This window comes from Ictidomys tridecemlineatus, unplaced genomic scaffold (assembly GCF_052094955.1).
Source record: "Ictidomys tridecemlineatus isolate mIctTri1 unplaced genomic scaffold, mIctTri1.hap1 Scaffold_106, whole genome shotgun sequence".
NCBI lineage: Eukaryota > Metazoa > Chordata > Mammalia > Rodentia > Sciuridae > Ictidomys > Ictidomys tridecemlineatus.
Window position 1 is genome coordinate 361,187 of NW_027521011.1, and position 26,012 is coordinate 387,198.

General features: G+C 41.0%; 1 long non-coding RNA gene across 3 annotated transcripts; it reads right to left on the minus strand.

Moving 5' to 3' along the window:
- Positions 1-24,004, minus strand: LOC120886354 (uncharacterized). Of its 3 annotated transcripts, none has more exons than XR_013432458.1 (6): positions 23,457-24,004; positions 6,210-6,307; positions 6,012-6,065; positions 3,086-3,281; positions 1,093-1,202; positions 1-836 (listed from the first exon to the last, which is right to left on the minus strand). It is a non-coding gene; the product is annotated as an uncharacterized LOC120886354 (long non-coding RNA). The 3 variants fall into 3 exon arrangements; XR_013432460.1 differs by having other exon boundaries at positions 1-212; positions 1,088-1,202; XR_013432459.1 differs by having other exon boundaries at positions 1-212; positions 23,457-23,998.
- Between the last annotated feature and the right edge of the window lie 2,008 nt (positions 24,005-26,012).

Sequence of the window (26,012 nt, forward strand, 5' to 3'; positions counted from 1 at the left end):
TCAAACAAGAAAAAATATGTATTATTTTTCATGAAACAACATGAAGCTACACATGTGACTGAGGGGAGAGAAAGCAGTATTAGTTTCCTTCACAAGGTCATTCAGGGCTGATATCTTCAGGAAAGAGCTTCTATATGAGTTCTAGGCAGTATTTGCCATTCCAGTCAGTGGCAGGGAAAAGAAGATGGGCACACCAAATACAGGACAAGCACCTTTAAAAAGACAATTCAGAAGCTGCACATTTCATTTCTGTTCACATATAACTGGCCGAAATCTAAACACCAAGCCACACAAATTACAATGGTTACATCTCAAAACTATCATAAATCTAAAATATAATTCAAGAATGTGTTTAACACACCTGGCCTACCAAACATCACAGCTTAGCAGCAAAGCACACTGTAGAATATCAGTCATTTATCTTCATGATCTAGTGTCTTACTGGGATCTTCAGCTCCCTGCTGTTTCTCAGCATCAAAAAAGAATATCTCACAGGATGATGGCATATACCTGTAATCCCAGGTCCCCAGGAAGCTGAGACAGGATAAATGGAAGTTCCAGACCAGTCTGGGTAATTTAGCAAGAGCCTGTCTCAAAATTAAAAAAAAGCTGGAAATGTAGCTCAGTGGTAGATAACCATTGGGTCTAATACATTCTATCCCAAAAACAAATATGAGTGGTATAAAAAGATTAAATTCAGAATCTGAAATTATATTCTACTGAATGTTTATTGATTTCAAGATGAAAAATCCTTGATCACACCATCATACGTCTGTGTTAAGTCTGGAACCACCAGTGCTGTAGAATATATTTGCAACTCTAGAAGATGACGATTTCTTAAAAAAAATAAAAGCATAAGCAACACAGTGAAATTTTGAAAAAATTACCTCTGCTGAAATTATAGACTTATTTTTCAACAAATAACATTATGAATTTAAAAAATAGTCAAAACACCAGTAGAACATGTTTCCAACATTTAAAAAAGACAAGGGACTAATATTCAATACATGCTAACTACTCTTACAAACACAATAAAAGACAAAAAATACAACTGAAAATTTGATAAAAAACATAAAATAAAATGTACATTACCATGGGCTGGGCTTGTAGCTCAGTGATGAAGACTTTCCTAGCACGTATGAAGCACTTGGTTTGATTTTCAGCCACACATATAAATAAACAAAATAAAAGTCCAAGGAAAACTAAAAAATATATGTTAAAAATGAGTGTTATGAGAAATTCAGGATGCTGCATTAAATTTGAATTTCAAATAGACAATTACTGTTGTTCATAAATAAATATATCCCAATTATTGCACAATACAAACAAAAATATTAGTTATGGTTTACATAAAATTCAAATTTATCAACAAATCCTCAATTTTTATTTTATAAATTTTGCAACTATAGGTGAAATCCACACAGCTGACAAGTAAATAAAGAGAAGGTCAGGTTCAACAGTATTCAAAGAATACAAATTAAACCAAAAATACCATTTTACCTATTATATTAGCAAACACTAGAAATCAAAACATATTGTTGGAAAGCATACAATCCTCTCTATTTCCAATTGGAAAAGCATACAATCCTCTTTTTTCCAATTTATTTAAAAGACCATCTAAAGATTTTTTTTCCTTTTTTGCACACAAAGATAGGTTATTAATTAATGTATAATTTATACAAATGATTTTTAAATGCTGCACTCACAACGTTTAGCAAATGGTAACCTGCTGCTGCCTGGCTCTGTGAGGCTCCACTCTCCTCCTTTATCCTTGGGAGGAAGAACTGCACTATCTATGTCCACCACCATACTCTGTCCCCTGGGTCCCTGGTTTCAAGTGCAAACATGCTTCATTTTGGGGGATAATCTGGACACCTTTTCTTTACAGACACCACCACCAAGATGTTTCTTGTTTTCCCTCTTGCCACATACTGATGGCCATAACCCATGGTGGCAATTTGCTTGGTGGTCCCTTATAGATGGAACATGCTGTGCTGGTGGTTTCCATCAAAGTCTCCTGCCTTCAATCACTGCACAGTCCTTACAGGTCCAGGGAAGGCAGCATGGACCAGATCATAGAGCAGAAAGACGAAGGTCAAGGATGGAAGATAGAGTGTCTGCAGATGGACTTTGCCTTTGTGAGGCCCACCCCACAACACAGTTGCTTTTGTGCTATTATTTTTAAATATAAGATAGACACACACATACACAAACACACACACAGAGTGCACAACACATGCATATAAACATAAACATGAACACATATACTATAGTTTGGATCTAAAACGTCCCTTAAAGACTCATGTATCAAAGACTTGTGCCCCAAAAGGGCACTATTAGGAGGTGGTGAAAATGTCAATAGAGGGGACCCAGCAGAAGGTTTTAGGAAATTGTGCAGGAGCCCTTGAAGGATATAGTGGGAGGCCATCCCTTCTCTCTTCCTCTTTCCCTTTCACATCCCTGTTAGGAGGTGAACAGCTTTGGTCTACCATGCTCTCCTTCCATGAATCATGCTAGACCCAAAAATCAATGAAGCCAGCCAATTATGGACAAAAACCTCAAAAACTGTGAACCAAAACACACTTTTTCTCTTTATATTTCAGATATTTGTTACAGTAATGAAAAGCTGACTCACACACACACACACACTATATGTATATATTATATATATATATATATATATATATACACACACACACACATATGCATGCACACATATATACATATGCATACATACACATCATATACACAATTTACACAATATTAATACATATGCACATGCATCAACATACATGCAAGTAGACACATATGCACACACACACAAACATACACACATGCACACACACATCCACGCAAATGCACACAAAATTAGCACATCTCCTAAGTGTGTGGGTTGTTGAATCTTTACAAACTGAGCACATCCATGCTGGCCTCATGCCCATTCATGATCCCTGATCTACCATTATCCTGACTTCTAATGCATATGACATATTCTGCTACATTTTCTATTTTGTGTAAATGGAATTACAGTTTGTACTTTTCTATTTAGCAACTTTCATTCAAAGAATGTATGCAAGAGACTCACATGTTTTGTTAGGAAGTAGTGGGTCATGTCGTCTCACGTCCACTCATTAAATTCATCCTGATGGGAATGGATACCAATTTTGTTTTGTGTTCCACTGCTGATGGCCAACCTCTTGTTCTCTGTGCTCATTCCCACAAGCTTGTCAGAGGCTTCAATACTTTAAAGGTTGATGCTTGGTTAAAACAGATTCTATGGTCTGAATAATTTAAGAAATAAACAAGAAGGAGGATTAGGAAGGTGAAATGTTGTTCAAAGAATACACAGTTTCAGTCAGACAAGAGTAGCTTCAGTGAACTACTACACAGCATGGAGATATTTCAAAACTGTTATTTTTTAAAAAGTTGACTAAATATTCTCTCCACAAACAAATAGTAAGCATATGATGGAAATGATCATTAATTTGATTTAATCATACCATAATGTGTACATACATTAAAACAGCACACTGTATCCCACAAATCTACACAATTGTTATTAGTCAATTAATGAAATTTTAAAATTACACAGTAAAACCAGATTTTTACACTAGAAAAAAAAATGAAATAAAAGGAACAAAGAAACCCCAGCCATTCCACATATACAGCTTGACTGGGTTCACCCTTCAGCAAAAGGGAAGAGTGAGAGCCATTTTTTGAACCCAGGGTAATGGCCTTTTTTCCTTTCTCTGAGGGTGGGCAGTGTGGACAGTGTTCTCAAAGACGTTAAAATACAGACAGCTGGCTGTACATGGGAACCTGCTTGTTCATCCCCACCCTGGATTTGTGGGAAGATCTTAAGTGAGTATTGAGCAAAAGGAGAGAGGAGGAGCAGGTGAACCCAGTCACACAGAGCAATTTTCTGGAACACTGGGATGTGGTTTCCACAGGTATTCTCTCATCTAGAAGATTCTGGAAGGCACACCAGACCACTCTAACTTGTCCTTGTACAAGAAAATGGGAGTTGGTTTCATCTGCTTCAAAAAACTTCCCTTGGATTGAGGAAACTGGGAGTCGGCACTAGGAACAAAGTAATGCCAGGAACCTCAGAGAGACTTCAAACCATTGGAGAGAAAACAGAAACATGCTGCCCAAAGCCTCTGACCAGAAACCAAATTTCCCTATCTAGATCAAACCTGAATGACCGTAAACCATAGAGACCTTTGGGACTGGGCAATTCAAAGGTCTTGAGGTTTGCATTCTTTGCTTGGGCTTGATATAACCACAGTATTACTGTTTCTATTGAACGCGTATTTTTTTAGTTGTTGACAGAACTTTATTTTCTTTATTTTTATGCAGTGATGAGAATCAAACCCAGTGTTTCACACCTGCCGGCAAGTGTGCTTCCATTGAGCCCCAGCCCCAGCCCCTGAATGTGTATTAACTCCATGGTATTATCTAGTATTTGCAAGCTCCAGGGCAAACCTTTCCAAAAGGAGCATGATTTGGTTAATGAATTAAGTAAGTATAATAGTAAATATATTCATTGAATGAGGGAGGTGGGTTATGTTTCCAGATTCACCTGGACTCCAGGAGGAATTTTGATTGATTTTCAAGACACAAGCCATTTCCACTTCTGAAGGGCAACTGCCTTGCAGTCCCAAAATCACTGACTTCATGAGGATGAGGCACTTGGTCCCCACTGCCAGGTTCTGTCTGGGATCCTGGAGATATCATGTCCAAGGACTTTTCTTCCATTGTTCTATTGGAGACAGGCTCCCTCCACCTGGGGGTCATTGGATGACATCAACTCACTCCTGACCAAGAGCAGTATCAATGACAGGTTGAGGTATAACTCTCTCTGATTCCACACCTTGGTAAGTAGCTTCATCCCTGAAGCTGGGCCTTCTCCAGGGGCAGTGGTCCAAGCCCTTTGCTGGAGTCACTTCTGCCAGTGCAGTCCAAGCCTTGTCCTGTCACTCTCACCTTCAGCATTCTTGCTGCCATGTCTTACTACAACCATATAACTTTGCCTATTCCTTCCCATTGACTCCAAGATAAAATCTCAAATTGTCAACAGAAAATACAGTGTTTTCAGTTACAAAAACATGCAGACAAAAAAATCTTAGGGACATAGCTCAGTTGAAGAATGCATGCTTAGCATGCTGAAGGAAGGAAGAAAAAATAAATAAAATTTGATTTTTTTCTGATTCCCACACCAATACAGATATCTAAGGAAAGGTGGCAATATTGAAGAAAGAATGCAGAGAACTCTCTTTACTTCCAAACCAAAAGTATTATTCCATTTTCTGTTGCTATAACAAAATATCTCAGACTGAGACTGTTATAAAGTAAAAAGATCTATTTAGCTCATAGTTTTGAAAACTGAAACTTCAAACAGCATGGGACTGTTCAACAGCATTGCTAGAGCATGATGGTGGAAAAGTATATAAGGAGAAGAGGTTATATGATGAGATGGGAAGCCAGAGAAAAGGAAGGGTTGGTCTTGTTCTTTTATAACAACCCACAATCAAGAATTAACCAGCATCAAATATGAATTAAATTAAAATAAAATGAAAGAAAAAAATATCATAATAACACTAAAAAGGCAAAGTCCTAGGAATAAATTTAACAAGAAATATGAATATGTGGTAAGAAAAAAAATTAAATCCTCAGTGTAGCAGAAAAGAAGATTTGACAATATAAGTTATTTTTGTCCAACAAAAGGCATAGTATTGCAAAATTGGCAATTCTTCTTATATACTCTAAATCTTAGACAAAGCACTAATAAAATCTAGAAATATGTGCTTGTAAATGGAATTCAGGAAAGTATGAACAAGAAAAAAATGGGAAAGTACTTATAAAATAGTCACCAAATTTATTACAGAGTAAGCAATGTGGTAGGTTGCCTATAATATGTCCCACAGACTAAGTATGGATTCTAAAATTGTAAAACATTTTTTTAAAAACTTATATTGTCCAATGTGGCACATAAAGCCTAAAATACTTACTCTCTGCTCCTTTCTGGAAAGGGTCTGTTCTAGAGCATCATCCTTTATAGGCATCTGATGAAAGAAGAGAGTAAGAGATAACTAAAGGAATAATAGGTAGTACAGAAATAAGCAGGAAAAGGCAGGCAGGAGCCTTGGTTAATTGCCATTCCAAATCCCTAGGGAAGCATGAAGTAGCCATGTCTGCTTTGGACTCACCTAGAAATCCCTGGGGAGGAGAAGAAAAAAACTGGATTCCTGCTCCACTCTCAACTTTGAAGGGGCAAAAGTCTCTTCTTAACTACATAGATAGCCATCTATTGTCCAAAGAGAAAAGATATTTAGAATATTTAAGATAATAATTTCTTTAATATACAATGAGCTTCAAAAATAACCAAAGTCTCTCAACAGAAAATGATCTAAATGTATAAACAAACAGTGATGAAGCGGAAAATCACCAAGGAATGTGCTTGATCTTGGACACAATTAAAGAAAGAAAGATCAAATTGCTGAATATGTTTTTTTCCCTTTATCAAAATGACAAAAAAGTAGTGATACCTGGCATATGCCAGTGAAGGCTTTCTGATGAATTGGTGGTATCCCTGAAATCAGAGGGATATTTGGAAGGACATCTGAAGAAGTTACTTGGCAGAGGGTGGAAACATCCCAGAGAGAACATTTTGCCTTAATTCCTGGTCTGAGGGTGGTATAGGGCCTCCCTGTTTGAGAAACTGAAGGGCTTTGGGTCTATATTTGATGACACAAGCTAGACACAATGCAGATCCTAGGCACAGAGGAAGGAAATTTGTCTTTGTCCCCCAAATCTTGCAAAGTACTTAAAGGGGGCCAGCAACATGACCAGAAGTGTTCTTGAACCAGTCTGTCTGACTGCTGGCAGGAAAGCCAGTCAAGGACTGGGTAGGTGAAGGGAAGTATAACACAGGCTCATGTGATTCCCCTTCTCCAAATTCTACAAGCATCGATTTCTTCTTCCATTGTGAAGATTAAATATATTAATCTACTTGAAAGATGTAATTCAATGCACAGTTCACAGGAAATGCTCAATAAATGCTTGCTATTGGCAGGCCTTTTCATGTATGTCCTACTAGGCAGGGCTGTCCAAAATACATAAAATGCTAAGGGTAAGCTACAGAGTAGTATGCTCTGTAAAATCTCATTTGTGCAAAATAAAATAAAACAAAACCATGTTTATAATTGTATAGTGTAGAATAGTAGATAGGAAGCTTAGGAAGAGTAGGTAGAAGAAGGTTTAAACAGAGGCAAAATGCAGTTAGATAAAAGGAATACATTATAGTGGTCTATAGCACAATAGAGAAACTTCAGTTAATAATAATTGTATTAGATATTTCAAAATGGCTTGAAGAGGGTATTTTGAATGTTCCCAGAACAACAACAACAAAAATGATAAATGTTTGAGATGACAAAATTTCTAATTACCTTAATTAATGACTGCACATTGTACACATGTATAGGAATAATCACAATGTTTTTCATTATATATATATATTATATAATGTCTCAATTAAACATAATTTTTAAATGTATAAACATGTATCCTGGATGGATACGCCTTGGTCAATAGGAGAAGTGGTGGTCTGGGGCAAAGTAGAGTTTATGTTTACTTTTTACATTTAAACATAAAAATGATAGCATTTATTGCAATAAATTTGAGGAACATAGACAACTGTTGTGGCTGAATGAGAAACTCATTTAGTACTCAAAGTAAGTCCTTTATACAAAAGGAAAGAAAGCTATAAAGTAAAGAAATCTGTGGGCTGTCTTTGGTTGCTGGCAAAGAAATAATCTAAAATGGGGGAGAGGAGAAAGGAATGTGCCAGTCAACTTTGCAGCACTGAGACCAAAATACCTGATGGGAACAACTAAGAAAAGGAAAGTGTTATTTTGGCTCATGGTTTCAGAAGTTTAGTCCAAGGTTGGCTTACTCCAATGCAAAACCATTATGGGAGAAGCGCATGGCGGAACAAAGCTGCTCATCTCATGGCTGCTGGGAAGGAGGGGGGGAGAGAAAGATAGAGAGAAAGAGAGAAAAAACAGGGACGGAATATACTCCCAAGGGCATATCTTCTTTCTCTACTACCTCTAGTAATACCCTACTTCCTCTAGACATACCCTATTTACATACAGTTACCACACAGAACTTCATTCACTTATCAATATTAATTAAGCAATGGATAAATCCACTAAAGAGTTCAGAGCCCTGATCTTTGCCTAAAACTCTCACCTCTAAATATTGCTATATTGGAGTTCATGCTTTCAAAACATGAGCTTTTAAGGACATTTTAGATGCAAAGCATAACAGAAAAACTGCATTTCAGGAGCAGAACAAATCTGATTTTGCCCAATGTTCACTTTCCTCAAGGTTTTTTTTTCTTTTAAACCAATGAAGAAACTCCCCATCACTAAGAATGTTCTTAACATTTAGCTCTAGAACATCCTATTTATTGAATTCTATTGTACATAAAGACTTTGCAACTCATGCGATATGCACCTCTTGAAAACAGTTTTCCACAGGATGCATTTTTCATGCTCAGAAGATTTTGCCCCATGTGCATAGGGCTCTTCAGGAATATCTCACCTCAACTGAGAGCTAGGGATTGCAGAGTTCCCATCACTGAGTGCCCACCTGCTACTTACTGAACTGAAAAATAGCTACTCCAAGTCCAGTTCTTGGCCCCATGCAGCCACTACCAGGAAATTGGGACTCTAGCTAATGCTGCTGCAGAACACCAGGGCCTCCTCCAGGCTTCCTAGTAGAAAGAGTAAGCACAGCAAAACAAGGTCCTACTACCCTCTGCCCTGAAAACCATAAGTACATGCATCTTACAGAACTTAAATAAAATGATGAGCAGAATCTAATTGCAAGGAAATTTGGGAAATGTCATTCTTAGCTTTCCGGCTTCTGCACACTGCAAGAACTAAAAGCATATATAGTTATCATCTGCCAGAACCTAACAACTCAGGGTACAGACACATTTAGTTCCAAAAAAGGATCAAAATTATTGTTGACCTAATGTGCAGTAGTCTGTACACATTCTGAGCCTCATGGGACCACACAGGTCTCTCCCTTTTGCAAGAGGATCCCTCTCTGATACCCAGCAGCAGTAGTAGCTTATGCCATGGGTTTTATGAAGGAAAACAATGAGGTCACGGAAGAATCATTACTCTCAGAAACATCTTTGATAATGGATAAGAACAGAATCTGCCAGTGAACATTAAGGGCTAGAACAAAATGTTGCCCCCATCACAAGGCAGTGAGAAAGCAGCCCTGCTAATTCATTGTAGACCTATGCCAATGGACATCCTTCATCTCATTTAACCTGCCATAGATCTGAGATCTGAGGAAGAAGTGGCTTTGTTGATACCAAGGCTAAAATGAGTCCAAATAACAGACAGTTTAGGACAGGTGATTAATAAACAAGCAATTTTCAAGTAAATAAATGATCTGAAATATTTTGGGAGAAATAATTCAGGATAAGTATATAATCGAAAGCAGAAAGGGGCAGCTGGATGCTTCTGCTTAGTGGGAAGTACCTAGTGAGACCCCTGCAGGAGTCAATCTCCCCAAGCTCCAATCTCTGCAGAGATCAGGGAGTGGTAAGCCACCCTTCAGCGTGTACAGAGCTGCTGAAATAACAGTACATTTACTAGTGTTTTCATTAGTGAAGCTCATTAGGGCTGATATTAATGGTCCTTGTACCATATCTTTAGTTGCAATCATTAGGATTTGGGACCCCAGGATATTTACATTTGCTCAGCTCACAAGACTTCAGAGGAGACTGTGAAGGAACATTTGATACCAAATCAAGCTTATGATACTGAGAAAACTGTGTCCCAGAGAACAGCAGCTGCATTTCAGTGGTGTGTTTCTATCAGCCGAGATTGTCACTGTTCAGTTAGTAGATAATTTTGATCTGGAGATTTTGCTCTGTGGCTAATGAAAGGAATGATATATGACATTTAGTACATGTGCCACCTAGTAAATTCACTGTTAGGAATGCCCCACTTATTGGCATCTCTGACAGTGAGCAGATCTATTCCTATTTCTATTCCCCATTTAGTTCTCTAATTTCATGCCCTTTCAGAAAGCATTGCCTTTAGAAAGACTGATGCCCCTCGAGGGGTGGAGGACAACTAGACATGCTTCCTACGCAGAGACAATGTCAGTCCAGTGAGACAACAGACTTCAAAGCATCAAAGATAAGCAATGAATTCCTGTTGAATTCAGAGAAGATGCAATTGAGGTGAATGCATTTCATCCAGAACACAGGAGGTAGAAATGGCTGGAGACTGCAGGGAAGGAAGTTCTAACCCAAAGGGGCTGAATCATTCAGCTGTTCAAGGTCACACTGCTGTAACCCACAGTCAAAACCTCATAGATCAACTTCTCCACCTCATTTACTCCCCACAGAGGACTGGCTGGTCTCTCCATGGAGAAGAGGTATAGTACATGCACAAGGGAGAGCATTACATGTTGAGACAAAGACCACAGAGTTTTGTACGTGCTTGTATATATCAGTATGTGCTTGCAGATGGGTTGTGCCATCAGAGAACAAAGGTTATGAGAAAAGAAGTAAACAATTTATTTGGCTTTTCCATGTCTTGCTCTCCTACTGAACACCAAGATGGTGGTTGAAAGAAATTAAAGTGTTTGTATTTATGAAGGCCTTTAGAAATTTAGCTGTCTGGTAAGCACTCAAAGAAAGCTAAGTTTGAAATATGATGAAAAGCACCACTGTGTACCTTTCCAAGGAATAAAACATGGAAAGACAATGAGGCCAGACTAGGAAGGCTTTATTATGATCCTGAGACCTGCATGATTTCATCTCAAAGGTTTTTCTGCTGAGCATGCCCAAGATATGCCTCCACATCATCCATGGTCACAGGAGCCCTGGGGAGGTGACTCAAGACAACAGGGGTAAGGAAAGTGAGATCTCTCAGGTCTTGGAAGGCTAAGAATTATACAGGTACCAGTGCACCTTAATCATAAAATCCATTCAGGGAATCAGGCCATTACATTTCTATGGAGTTTTCTACATCTGGATTGTGAAACTAAACTTATGACAACATAGGCATTTCTAGAAAGCAATGAATGATTGGGCCCTCTTAATGAACACTTAACTTGATGTCTTCTCCAGAGCCCAAGGGCAAGCCAGTATCTCAGCTTAGACACCTCTTACATCAGGTACTACAAAGGCTCAAGGACAGACAGTCTACCTGGACAATGTCAGAGAAGCCCAAGGGTGAGAGAAAAGGTGAGCCAGAGAAGGAAAATAATTCATAGACCATGAAATGAGGAACAGTCACTGCTGGGAAATCAGGCTCAGTGCTTGGGGTCTTTGAGTGAGGAATCAGAATTTTCCTCCCAACCATCTTTCCATAGGATACCATTCTGGTGTATTTACTCATTCCCATTACTGATGAGTCGAGGTTACAAATATCTAGCACGTCCAGGTTGCCCTGTAGATACACTGAGGAAGCCCTGAGGTACCAGAGAAAGCACCTGAGAAATAAAGCAGAGATAACTGCAGGTGCCATAGGATACATGAAGCCATGGGCTCAGGCTGAAAATTGGCTCAGAGGTGGGTTTTGATACATTCAGTATGACCCTATGTTCTCTGCTACTTCTCCATTGAAAGGTGGAATGCAGTTACCTACTTCCTGAATTCCTTAGCCTGTAAAATGTGATGGATGGTAATGTTCTGGGACTTCTGATCCCAAATTTTAAGAATACTTATAGCTTCTACCCAGACCTCTTGGAATACATGCTCCCATCCCCAAGCAGCTACAGATAGGTTTGATGATCTTGATACTCCATGCTGTGAGGAAGCCCAAGCAACCTCATGGAAGGACTGGGTGAAGAGATAAAGAAAAGAGAGATCTAATTTGCATTATTCTTGTGAAGACCTCAGACATGGAGCCAAGATGAGGCATTCCAGATGTGCCTGTTTAAATTTCTGCCCCATGGATTCAAAAGCCATAATAATAACACTAGTTTTGAGGAACCTTTTAGTAATAAATTTCTAGACATGGACTATAACTCAGGAGCTGGAAGAAATACCAGGGTTCATAGTGAGGAAACTAAGGTCCAGAGATACTAGTCTGGGGTTATTTTGAAGCTGGGTGGCAGCTCCCAGAACTCAGGGCAGGAGGGTGATGTCGTGCCTAGGACAGTTACCAGTCTCCAGCAGGGCCTATGAAAAGGTCTGTGCTCAAGAGTGGGAGGAACTAAAGGATCCCTGGAGTCCTTTATAAAAACCCTAAAAACCAGGTCCTTCTCTTCCTGATTGGTGCCCACACCCTCCTGTGATATGGTTGGGAAGGACTTAAAAACATCTACCCCGAGGAGAATAAAGAAAGGGCAGAGGCCATCAAATGTATGTCTCTCTGTGGTCAGTGTGTGAGAACTCTAGCTCCTCACCTCCTGGCAGTTAATGAGAAGGGCACCTATTGGGCCTCCTTTCAGACCTGCTGACCCATGGACTCTAAGGTAAAGCTTATCATCTCACCACCCAAATAATTCCAAAGTTCACCAATATCTTGTGAACCCTGATAGAGTGGAAACAGAGAATAAGATGTCAGAGAGTTATTTTAACCTGATTGAGTATTCTCTTAGCCCTAGAGGCTGAGTCATCAGCACTCATCCTCTGAGGAAATAATTGTCCCCTCCTACATGCAAGGCTCTATACACAACTGCAGGAAATGGGGCTGGTTCCAATGGAACTGTCTGGCTCAGGGTGCTCTTTCTCCTTGAGTCAGGGTATCGTGGAGATGGAGAGAATCGTGGACGAGTGGTTGGAGGCACTTCTGTGAGCTGAGACATCTCACCATGGGTCTCTGAGCCTTGGAGGTGTAGTGAGGGGGAGAGTCACCCAGGAACCCTGCAGCCTTACAAGAATGCAGAGGAGAGGCTAGTGTCACAAAAGGGGACACCATGCCACTGCTTGGGACATTGGACCTGGTGTCACATGGTCATGCCCTTGCTTTTATGACCAGACTCAGGGGATAGTGGAGGAAGGAAAGGCTCTTCTAAAAGCTGATGTGTCCTTGATGCCTTGTGCCAGGGTAAACCAATTACTAGTCCTGTCAGAAACCAAACTATATAGAGATGTATTAATTCAATTTATGTTACTGTAATAAAATACAAAAAGCCAAGTGCTTATATAGAAAGTAAGCTTATTTGGCTCACAGCTTTGAAGGTTCAAGGGCATGGCACAGGTACTTGCTTATCTCTGGTGAAGATCTCTTGGCAGGTGGCATCACAAGGGTAGGAGCACACACAGAAGGGAGAGCTCAAATGGTGATACAGGAAGACGGAGACCCAGGAGAACCCTGTCAATCACTTCTGAAGACAAACTCCTCGATGACCTAATGACTTCCCACTAGGCCCCAGCTCTTCAAAATTATATCATCTCTTAATAGCATCACACTGAAGACCACACTTCCAGCTCATGAGTCTTTAGGAACACTCTTAAACTATATTCAAACCACAGTAGGGGTAATAGTCTCACTATGAGTGTAAACAATAGGTACTAAGTTATTGTCCATGGCCATTGGAACAGTGCTAGACCAGATTAAGCAGAGTCTTATGGGCTGAATTGTGACCCCTGGCCCCAAAATATTATATGCTGAATTCCCATATCCCAGGACCTCTGAATGTGATTGCATTTGGACATAGGTCTTTAAGTAGATAATTAAATTAAAATGAAATCATTAGCTGGTACCCTAATCCAGCCAACATGACTGATGCCTTCACAGAAGGAAATAAATGTCTGTAAAGGACACAAACATCCATAGAAGAAAGATGTGAAGAAAGATGGAAAAGATGCCATCTCCAACTCAAGGAGAGACACCTCAGAAGAATGCAACTCCTGATTCAGGCTTTTAGCCTGCAAGGAAGAAGAAATAAATTTCTAGAGTTTAAGCTGCTCAGTCTGTGGAACTTTGTTATGAAAGCCCAAGCAAAGCATAACACAGAATGAACATCCTGTCACCTTACAGTGAATTCCCATATACAAAATAATCTACCAAGAGGAAGCTTCTGAGTTAAATGGCATTTAAAGAACAGAAGCTGGATGTTACCAATCCCTTCATAGGAACCAAGCCAGAGGCATAAACCACTTAGTACCAACTCAGGGGCCATGTGGTTTACTCTGGCACTATCACACATCATTGCATCATTTCGGACAGCAAATTCAACTGCATAACTCAATAAAGATTGCAAGGCCACTGGATCAGAAAGCTTACCCTTAAAATTGTGAATATATTTGGCATAAATATTTAGGCTTCATACAGATGATACCTGAGTGCTTAATCTGATTTTTCTCAGAGGTCACACCTAGCACAGGCATTCCATAATGGAACTCAAGGGACCAATTAGATCTTGCTTGTTTCTTGATGCAGTTTTCTAAGGCTAGGGCCCAAACATAGGTTGATTAGCAGAATGCAGTTGAAAGCCATTTAAGCTCAGTTGTCCAAGCAAGAGTTCCATTTTGCTAAAATTGACCCTCTCTGGCATTGTGTCCTGGGGTGACACAACTCCCAAATTCCCCTGTGGAGAGCAAGGCTAATGACATTGCTAGAAAGAAAATTACCCAGTGACTACCTGATACGAGGTGGTATGAATTCTCATTACTAGCCCTAAACTACCTCTGAATTTCTAGAACACACAGACCAGCACATCAGAGGCTCCTGAGGCTTCTGGATTTGGAATCATAAAGCTTCTTTCCTTTTCTTTTCTTTTTTTAAGAGGGGAGAGGGGAGAGGGGAGAGGGGAGAGGGGAGAGGGGGAGGGAGAGGGGAGAGGGGGAGGGGGAGAGGGGGAGGGGGAGGGGAGAGGGGGAGGGGGAGGGGGAGAGGGAGAGGGAGAGAATATTTTAATATTTATTTTTCAGTTTTCGGCAGACACATCTTCATTTTATTTTATGTGGTACTGAGGCTCGAACCCAGTTTCCTGTGTATGCCAGGTGAGCACGTTACCACTTGAGCCACATTCCAAGCCCTTATAAAACTGATGTTAAGAAGGATAAAATAATTTACATTAAATCACCCAACTGACATCTAATCTGTAAACATATTTGAAACTTTGGAAAAATCAGAGCTAACCAGGATCGAACTTGCAGTCACGTAAATGCCTGTGTGCGGATCATGTGTTAGCACATTCTCAGATGAGGGTCCCCAGCTATGAGCTATCACTGTGTGGACCTGTCCAGATGGTTCATCAGGAATACAGTTCATTCCATGGATAGAAATTTGATGATTTTATCACGTGGGTGGGTGCACAATGAGCTGAAGAGGAGCCAAGCCTGAGTGGGCAGGTTTCAATGACAGATGCCACAGGGAAACAGTCGGCAGATGTTGGATCAGCATGGTGTGCCTGTCTCTGTCCTAGCCATGGTGTAGCCCAGAGCAAGTTATTTCCAATGTGTTTTGCCCAAAAGGTGTGAAGGAAAGCTAGGAAAAAAACACTGGTTCAATCTATACAAAAACAAAGTGCAAAGGTTGTAAAAGGTGTATGGCAATAAAGATAATTTAGACCTGTACTTAAGTGTGTTCTTCCCCCACTAAGAAGAGAGAAAAAGAAGGACATTCATGAGACACTAGTTGTTGTCAGCATCAGACTCAAATATCACAGTACACCCAAGGCAGGATCCAGAGCCCATTTCACAGATGAGGAACCTGAGACTTGGCATACAACCTTCTCCCAAGGAGTCAGCACTGGACACAGGGTCTTTAGTAGGGATAAATCATCATGGAAAAATAACTCCTGTGCTCTTTCAATGAGGGATCACAATGTCCTTTGTCTTCTAGAGAATGTGATGGCCATTCTCCAAGATCCTTGCCTCCTGGTAATCAACGCTTCCTCTCTGAACCAAGGCAGGTCTCTCGAGGATAATGGTACATGATAGAAGTAGGATGTGAGTAACTTTCAAGACTGGGTCATAAAAGGTATTTCAGCCTTAACCTTCATCTCTTGGTTCACTTACTGTGATGGGACTGGCTGCCATGTGTAGGGATCACTCAAGTAGCTCTGTGGAGGGATTACAGGAAGAGAAGCTGAGACCCACATCCAATAGTGAGAAGGTCACCATGGATGTAAATTCTCAGTCCTAGCTGATTCTATTTTTTTTTGGGGGGGGGTGCTAAAGATTAAACCAAGGGCCTTGTGCATGCAAGGCAGGCACTCTACCAACTGAACTGTATTCCCAGCCCCCTGGCTGAGACTTTCGATGAGCTATTGCCCAAATGAATACCTGACTACAATTTTATGAGCAAGATTTCAAGCCAGAACCACCTATCCAAGCTTCTCCCAAGTTCTTGACCCACAAAACCCACATGTAGGTGACTTTTTGCACAGTAGAAGATCATAGGAACTTCTTTATCCTTAATTTGCAAATGTCAAATGCAATGATGTTAAGCTTTGGCACTACCCCTGCCAATAAAAGTGGAAAGAAGATGACATTGCTTGTTATATCAGTCAATTAGAGAGTAGCTTATCAGCTCTAAACTTGTGATACAACCAGCCTACAGGATTTAAGGAACTTGTGGGTAGGAAATACAGAAGTCCAATGTGTTATTTTAGCCCTCTATACATCATTAGAAAGAACATCTTTCTAAGGTTTTAATGTGTTCATCAAATTTCATATGTTGGAAACAACATTCCCAAAACAACAGTGTTGGATAATGGGGCCTAATAAGAGATGACTGTGGGACACAGCCCTCATGAATAGATTACAGTCATTATAATAGGAGGGGGTTAATTATCTTGAGTTGTTATAAAAATGAATTTTCCCCTCTCACCTCACTCCTTCGGTCTCTCCCTACTCTCCCCTTGGCCTTCTGCCCTCCCCCATGGGATGAGACAGTATGAGAGCCTTTCCCAGATGCTGGTGCCATGCTTTTGGATTTCCCAGTCTCCAGAACTGTGAGTCAAATAAATTTTGTGCATTATAAGTTACCCAATCTCAGGTATTTCGTTTCAGCAGTGGAAAATGAACAAACAATCTTCAATTTTCTCTTATAGTTGAAAATATATACTCTCACAGAACCTGCTAGAAGACTCCTTAAACCTCCCACATCAGTCTGCTTTTATCAATTCCAGCAGCACCTACATCTCTCATGTGAACAAACACAGCAACCTCTTACATGGTGCCCAGGCTTCCTCTTTTCCTGTCCTGTGGCCTTCTTCACACAATAGTCAGTAGGTCTGGTAACAAAAATTTCACCCCAGTCCTCGCTGCCTTCTGGTGTCTCTGCAGCCTCATGTTCCCCTGAAGAATGAAGTTCACAAACCTCTCCTGACCTTCAAAATTCAGCTAAGACTATCCTGCTGCTGAATGTTTGCATTGTCAGGCCTTCTTTCTGGAACATTCTTTCTGTGGATGTTCATTGATTTTCCCATGTCTGCTCACCCCATTGTTACCCAGCCACTTGGCTTAAAATAACTATATAGTCACACCACCGTTCTCCCTGCATTCATCATCTTAAGAAACTGCTGATTCCCAGTTATATTATTTGTTAAGAAAAGGGGATTTACTTTTCCATGTACTTCTGCATTTAAATCTACATTCAGAGCCAAAGAAAAGAGTAGCTCAGATAGGGATCTACACCTTGCCTTGACCTTTATCCCAAAAGACTTGCGCCTGAGGTAGAAAATCTCCTGTTAAAGTTAATTTTGCATGAGTCAATGAAGACTAATCCAATAATATTTCTGAAGCATCCTTACCATCAATATGTAGCCTGTGCTTCACGACGCTTTCCTTACACAATCTCTCTTACTTGCAGGTCACCTGGCAGAATTCCTTATCTTTATTCACCAGATCCACATTTTAGAGTTGTAGTTAGTTTTGCATTCACTCACACAACCATTTATACTGTAACTACTATTTATTTGCCAACCACTGTTTCACAGTAGCTTATGATACATCAATAAACAAGAAAAATAGTCACCTGCCTTGTGGGTGCCATTCTGATGAAGAGAAGCAGACAACAAATACAATAAATAACCCAGTAATTCAGTAAAAGTAGATCTATGGGGGTGCAGAGTATCACAAGGGATCTGATGCAGGGGAAGGGACTTACTGTATCATCTTAACATCTTATCATAGGAACACAATCTCCAGAACCTGTCTTATATGTCTGCTGAAGAGCAACCTTGACTTTAATTTCATTTAACAGTGTGCCAAAATATGTTAGATGAGAATACCAAAAGCCTAGAGAAAATACAGAAGTATTACTGAGCCTATGGAAAATGAAATGAGAGTGCCTAGGATTCTCAGAAGTTATTTATTAATAAATAACTTTTTAATCATGTTTTGTTTACAAAACTTCAGAATATGGAAAATATTTTAAATTTATCGCTGATATATAAAATGTAAAAATTCTATGTATTTAGAGAGTACCATGTGATGATTTGATACACCAAATAAGGTACAATGTTTATATCAGGTTAAAGACACCCACCTCCTTAAACATTTCCCCTTTTTATATGGTGAAAACATGTGGGATCTTTTCTTCCACCTTGTTGAAATATACCATATCTAAATGTTATCAATACTCACCACTTTACTGTGCAATAGCATTCCAGAAAATGTATGCTATTGGTTTTCATTTATTTATTTGCCAATGAGCCTTAATTTTATTTATTTATTTAAATGTGGTTCTGAGATAAGATCCATACTGCATAGAGGTTTATCAATTAAGTCTAAATCCTCAGAGAACTGAGAAGAGTTCTCTTATTTTGACTTTCCAAAAGTATAAGTATGTTAATATATACCTATATTTGTTTCAAAAATATGGAAATGCGTATCTCCTTAACAGATATTAAATTCAGCACAATGGCCTATGGTCAGAGAAATGAAGGAGGTTCTCATTCTCTATTTTTTGTTTGTATGTTGACATTGAGGACTTTACATGTGTATACTTAAAATCTGATTAAAATGAGAGATATGCAGTGATATTTTATAAACTAACCAGTGCACACTATGATAGTTAACACCCAGTAAGCTAAATAGTAAGTACTAGTTTTCCCCTCCAAACTCATGAAAGAGTAGAGTTTGAAACCTAGTTTGAATATCCAACTAATTACCTGGGGATTGCCATTAGGAAAAATTCAGACTTCCTTCCCTCTATCAATGTCAAGAAGAAAGCACTTTTTCCTGATTCTACCCACCAGGTATTGGTCTAATGCATCTTCCATGGCATCTCACACAATGGTCCAACCCAACCCCAGCCAGGCTCTCCACCATCCCCAAGTCTTCACCTGTGGTGTCCTCATGCAGGCCAATGTCAAAAGCCAGCTTATCAGTTAGAGACCACCAGATGCAGAGGCAGCACAGATACTAAATCACAGAACCAGAAGTGATTGCTCAATATTTACAGTCATGGTGGAGTCCTGTTCTGACAACTGATTTGATATGTGTCTCTCTCTCTGCTGCTTAGCCTTTTTCTAAAAATCTGGGTCCCTCTGAACAAAGCCCAGGTCTTTATTGGCTGAGGCAGAACAGCCTTAGCATAGCATTCATTAGGAGCAATATTTAAAGGAAATGTGTAATTTTTCCCTCATAAAAGACTAAGGAAATGTGCTGTGTCACAACAAGACAAATAACTGAATATGTGTTTCTACATCTCTCACTTCATGTGATATATTCATGATCCCCAGCTAGAGCACAGTGTGATCTGACAGTGACAACCGGATCCCAAGCAGAAATTGAAAAACTATTCAATTTTATGTTCTACTTCTGTTTTCCCTTCATATTTTTAACTCTCCGAAATCCATCCAGAATTACTTGGTTTTACTGTGCAGGATGTTGTTTTACTAAAATGAAGTTTGATTGTGCATGTGTTTCCCTAGGAGGAATTGGTTTCTCTCCGGACTATTATTGCCTCCAACCCCTAGGTTTTCCTAACCATATGGTCATGAAGTTTTGGGTCATTTTTCAGACCAACTCTCAGCACCTTGCTAAGTGCTATAAGGAGAGGACACAAAATGAATGTGGTATGAGCTTGCAGTACACCACCATCTGCAAAAAGCACACTCACAGCCAGTAATAACAGGACCATGAAGAGGACACAGTGTTTTGGGGATTAGGAAAGGCCAGGCCCCTCTCCAAGAGCTCTGAACAATTAAGGCAAAGTCTAGAACATTCCCATCATGGAACAGGGCCTTCCAGCTAAATGGCAGCCAGTGAGTATGTGAAGGCAGGAGATGAACTGATTGGGGGGAAGTCAGCACCATAGGGATATGTCATCTATGTGAGCTGGAGACTCGGAATTTGCCAGACTATGAAGCACTGGCTCTCATGGTTATAGGAGAAGCTTCAAGGGTCTCCAAACCTGTACTGAGTAAGCACAGAACTGTGTGTCTGACCTGGAGACAGGCAACCCACAGGGATCCCTGAAGTTCACAGGTTTCAGATATAAACTGTGTTAAATGTCTGTTTTTCTCATGTGGGGGCAGGCCCCAAATTCCTTAATAAGACACCTAAAGCACAAGAATCAAAAAATGGGATGAATTCAACCTAAAAAGTTTTTTTCTCAGCAAGAGAAATAATGTGAGAATAGGGAGCCTACATCCTGGAAACAAATTTTTACCCCTCAAATTAGATAGAGCTCTAATCTCTAGAGTATAGGAAGAACTCAAACATTTAAAACAACAACAAAAATTAAATTAACCAATCAACAAATGGGCCAAGGACCTGAAAAGATACTTCTGAGAAGAGGATATACAATCAATCAACAAATACATGAAAAATGCTCACCATCTCTAGCAAATAGAAAAATGCAAATCAAAACTACTCTAAGATACCATCTCATTTCAATAAGAATAACAGCCATTATGAAGTCAAGCAACAATAAGTGCTGGGGAGGATGTGGGAAAAAAGGTACACTCATGCATTGCTGGTGGAACTGCAAATTGGTGCAGCCAATTTGGAAAGCAGTATGGAGATTCCTTGGAAAGCTGGGAATGGAAACACCATTTGACCAAGCTATTCCCCTTCTCGGACTATAGCCAAAAGACCTAAAAAGAGAATACTACAGGGACACAGCCACAATGTTTATAGCAGCACAATTCACAGTAGCTAGACTGTGGAACCAAACTAGATGCCCTTCAATAGATGAATGGATAAAAAAATGTGGCATTTATACACAATGGAATACTACTCAGCACTAAAAATAACAATATCATGGCATTTACAGGGAAATAGTTGGCATTAGAGCAGATTATGCTAAGTGAAGTTAGCCAATCCCTAAAAAACAAATGCCGAATGTCTTCTCTGATATAAGGGATGTGACTCAAAATGGGATAGGGAGGAAGAGCATTGAGAAGAAGGGTACCACTAAATAGGAAAGAGAGGTGGAAGAGAAAAAGAGGGATAAGGGGAATTGCATGGAAGATGGAAGGAGACCCTCATCATTATACAGAATACATGTATGATGTTGCCAGGAGAAAAAAAAAAAGGAAGTATATCACATTAGATGGGGTAGAGAGATTTCAGGGGAGGGGGGAAGGGGGAATAGGAAGGGCAGCAGAATAAAATAGACATTATTGCTGCATGTATATATAGGTGAGTGTATGACCAATGTGAGTCTGCAACCTGTACAATCAGAAAAATGAGAAATTATACCCCATTTGATTCAAATGTACGAATTGTCAAGAGAATTGTACTGTCATGTGTAACTAATAAAACAATGTCTGTTTTTATTACAGAAAAAGTAACAACTTTATATTGCTCTGACTTCCCAGACAAAAACAAGGTGGTGCCTGATGAAATCGTCTATGAATTTCCTCAACAATATTACAGTCCTCAGCACTGCAGTTATTAACAGACATACCGTCTTCTAAGTTTCACAGTAACATTGAGGTAGATATAGATGCTATGATTATCCTACAAACTTCATTGAGTGCCATGGCAAGGACTTGGCCTATTCACTCTGTACTCCACACCTAGTGTAGTGCCTAGCACACAGACGTTGATAAAGCAAAGTGGTTAAAGGACCCAAAGAAATTTTCAGACACAATTAAGTTTAAAAAAACCAGAAAAGTATCCCAGGTTGTGTGGTGGCAGAAGTGTGCCTGAATCTAGAAGTCAGCACCAACATGCAGAGTAGACTCAACTCTAAGACACCATTAACACCGAAATGCAACAAGTAACCTCAGCTTAGCCACCACCCAGTGTGCAGGAGATAGTAGCTGGCTCAACAGACACCAGTGACCAGATAGCTGTCAGGTCCATAGTGAACTGGGATTCTTTTTCAGTTTTAACTAATTTGTGCTTGGGGATAAATTTTAATGGAATTCATATTAAAATCCCAAAGACAATTCTTCACAGAACTAGAAAAAGCAACCATGAAATTCATGTGGAAAAATAAGAGATTCAGAATAGCCAAAGCAATACTTAGCAAGAAGAGTGAAGTAAGACACACCATAATAGTATAGCTTAAACTGTACTACAGAGCCACGGTAACAAAAAACAGCATTGCATTGGCACCAAAACAACACAGAGACCAATGAATGGTACAGAACAGAAGACACAGAGACAAACTCACAAAATACCGTTATATCATACTAGACAAAGGCACCAAAAACATACATTAAATTTAAAAAGTCTATTCAACAAGTGGTGCAGGGAAAATTGTAAAGCCACATAAAACAAAAAAGAAAGTAAAGCCCTCTCTCTCACTCTTGACAAAACTCAATTGAAAATGAATCAAAATTTAGGCACTAGAACAGACTACCTGTGCCTAATAGAAGAAAAAGTAGGCCCACATCTTGACTATGACAGCCTAAGACCTGACTTCCTTAAGGAGACTCCTACATTCCAAGAAGTAAATTCAATAATTAATAAACAGGATACATTCAAACTAAAAAGTATATTCTCAGCAAAGGACACAATCAATAATGTGAAAAGAGAGCCTACAGAATGGGAGAAAATCTTCCCCACATGCACCTCAGAGCATTAATCCCTAGGATATATGCAGAACTCACAAAACTTAACACCAAAAAAACGCCAGGGTTGTGGCTCAGTGGTAGAGCACTTGCCTAGTATGTGTGAGGAACCGGGTTTAAGTTTCAGTACCGCATATAAACAAAATAAAATAAACAGTCCATTAACAACTTAAAAAAATCTTTAAAACGGATTTTATAATTTAAACAACCAATAAGTGAAAATTAATAAAATCATTTAATAACACTCAAATCAACATCAAATGAATGGAAAGTAAAAGGGCTTTTAAGAGTGGGTATACTCTCTCCCACTTTTCTGCCAAATGATGACTCAACTATTGGGACAGACTTTTTCTGGCTTCTTACCTCCAGAACTGTGGGAAATAATTTTCTATTCTTTGTAAATCTCATAATTTTCACTATTGGAAATTAAAATTAACAAATTTCAATATTTAGACTAATTATCTAAAATATAACAATACCTTTGAAACCGGAGTTCGAAGACGAAGCTCCATGGCTTCTGCTGGCAGGTAGGGCGCTGCCTGCGAGGGGCAGGGAGGCCTCGGCAGCAGAGAGGAGTCCTAGCTCTTCATGGCGGGCCATTCCACGCAGGGCTGCAGCAGACCCCAGCAGATCCTCAACCATTTCTTCTTCTTTCGGCAGTCTCTCCGAAGTCGAGGAACCATCTCCGGGAAACAAAGCAGGCTGGAACTTCCTCGGGACTCCGGCGAGGCTCCAGCGAGGCTCCGGCGAGGCTCCGGCGGGGCTCCGGCGGGGCTCCGGCGGGGCTCCGGCGGGGCTCCGGCGAGGCGAGGCTCCGGCGAGGCGAGGCTCCGGCGAGGCGAGGCTCCGGCGAGGCGAGGCTCCGGAGAGGCGAGGCTCCGGAGAGGCGAGGCTCCGGAGAGGCGAGGCTCCCGCGAGGCGAGGCTCCCGCGAGGCGAGGCGAGGCGAGGCGAGTCTCCGGCGAGGCGAGGCGAGGCGAGTCTCCGGCGAGGCGAGGCGAGGCGAGGCTCCGGCGAGGCGAGGCTCCGGCGAGGCGAGGCGAGGCGAGGCTCCGGCGAGGCGAGGCGAGGCTCCGGCGAGGCAATCTGGATGGCCTGGCAGCTTCTCTTCGCAGAATAGCCTCCAAGGGGTTTATATAGCACTTGGTCCAATGCTATTGGTCCAAACTTATGCTAATTAGGACTTGAAGGAAGTACCACTGCTATTGGTCCAAACTTATGCTAATTAGGACTTGAAAAAAGTACCAATGCTATTGGTCCAAAGTTATGCTGATTGGGTGGGACACATACTAATGCCATTGGTCAGTCTCTTTTTAATATTCATAGTAGATTCATTCATAGAATCAGCCCCAAATTCCCACGCTGACAATGAATGAATGGCCTGGGAAGCGATCAATGGCAAAGCCGCAAAGGGCTTGCCTCTCATTCCCAAAGCCTTGGGTTGGATCCCTGTTCCAAAAAGAAAAATGAAAAACAAATTACAGATAAATCAACATCAGCAAAAAGGAAATAAACAAACTATCAATACATAAATCTTATTCAAAAACATACCTGCTCTAAATTCTGCAGATCTCTGTCAAGTGTCGCCTTACCCTTTACCTCTTCAAAGCAATTTTTCCCAAAACTTGAGAGTCATGGACCATGTCTTAGTTATCTCTCTTTCGCACCTATGCCAGAGGTGATGTGGATGTGTGGGATGTAATCCTGCTGAGGATCAAGGTCTGATTTGGGGCCAGCTTGGGAAGCATTGCTGGTGATATCAAATAATAGCTATTTATTAAAATTCCAATTCATGCATGAAAAAAATGATATAGAACAAAAAATATGGTATGATTAAAGGTCAACAAGAAGCAAATAGGGCTGAGGTTGTGACTCAGTGATAGAACCTTTGTCTCCCACGTGTGAGGCACTGGGTTTGACTCTCAGTACCTTCTATGAACAAATGAATAAAATAAAGGTCCAGAGATACCCACCGGAGCTCAGGCCCTTCCCAGATGCACTGGAGCTGCAGTGGGATGCTCAGGCCCAGCCCAGAATGCTTTTACTCACCTGCAGACACCAACCAGAGCTCATGTACAGTCCAGATCTGCCCCCGCTGACCTGGGCAGGAGGCCAGACACAGGGTAGGCCAGTGTCCATCCCTCAACTGGGAGACCTGCACCGAGCTCAAGTCTGGCCCAGGACCACGTCCCCACACTGGCAGACACCTGTTGGAACTCAGGCTCTGACCAGATCAGCCTCACAAACCTGTATGGAGCCCAGGAAAGGGTAGGTCCAGGTCCATCCCAACACTGGCTGACCCTCCCCAGAGCTGAGCCTTGGGCCGTGACTGCCTCTGCCCACCAGCAGACCACTGCAGGAGCTCAGATCCAGTCCAGAGTCACCATGAGGACCTGTGAGGACAAAACCAGTGTCCAGGGTTGCCCTGTCCTTCCAGTCATCAAGAGGCTTGCATTGGAATTCAGGCTCTGCCCAGGACCTACTCTGCCCACTGACAGACAGCTGCAGAACTTCAGCCCTAACCAAGATCAGCCTCACTGACAGGCACGGGAGCATAGTCCAAGGTAGACCTGGTACCAGCTGAAATAAGCAGGCCCCAAGAAGAGCTCAGGCCAGACACAGGACCACCTCCGATCAACAAGTGGAGCTCAAATTCGGCCAAGATTGGCCCGGCTGACCTGCTTGAAGGCAGAGGCAAAGATAGGCCCAATGTCATCTCGCCACATGCAAAACCCCACCAGACCTTCAGCTCTACCCAGATCCAACTCCATGATACGGCAGGAGATGAAGTCCTAGCCCAGGGTAGCCCAAGGCAATCCAGTAACCATGAGACTAACAGTCTCTGCCCAAAGGCCTACCCTACCAAAAGTCATTTTGGCAGCCACCCAGATCAGCCTTGCTGACAGGTTCAGGAACCTGGCCCAAGGTAGGCCTGGATCCAACTGCCACAAGCAGGCTCTGAGCAGAGATCAGGCCAGAAACAAGACAGTCTCTGCCCAAAGGCCCACCTCTGCCAGAGCTCATCTGTGCCCCAAT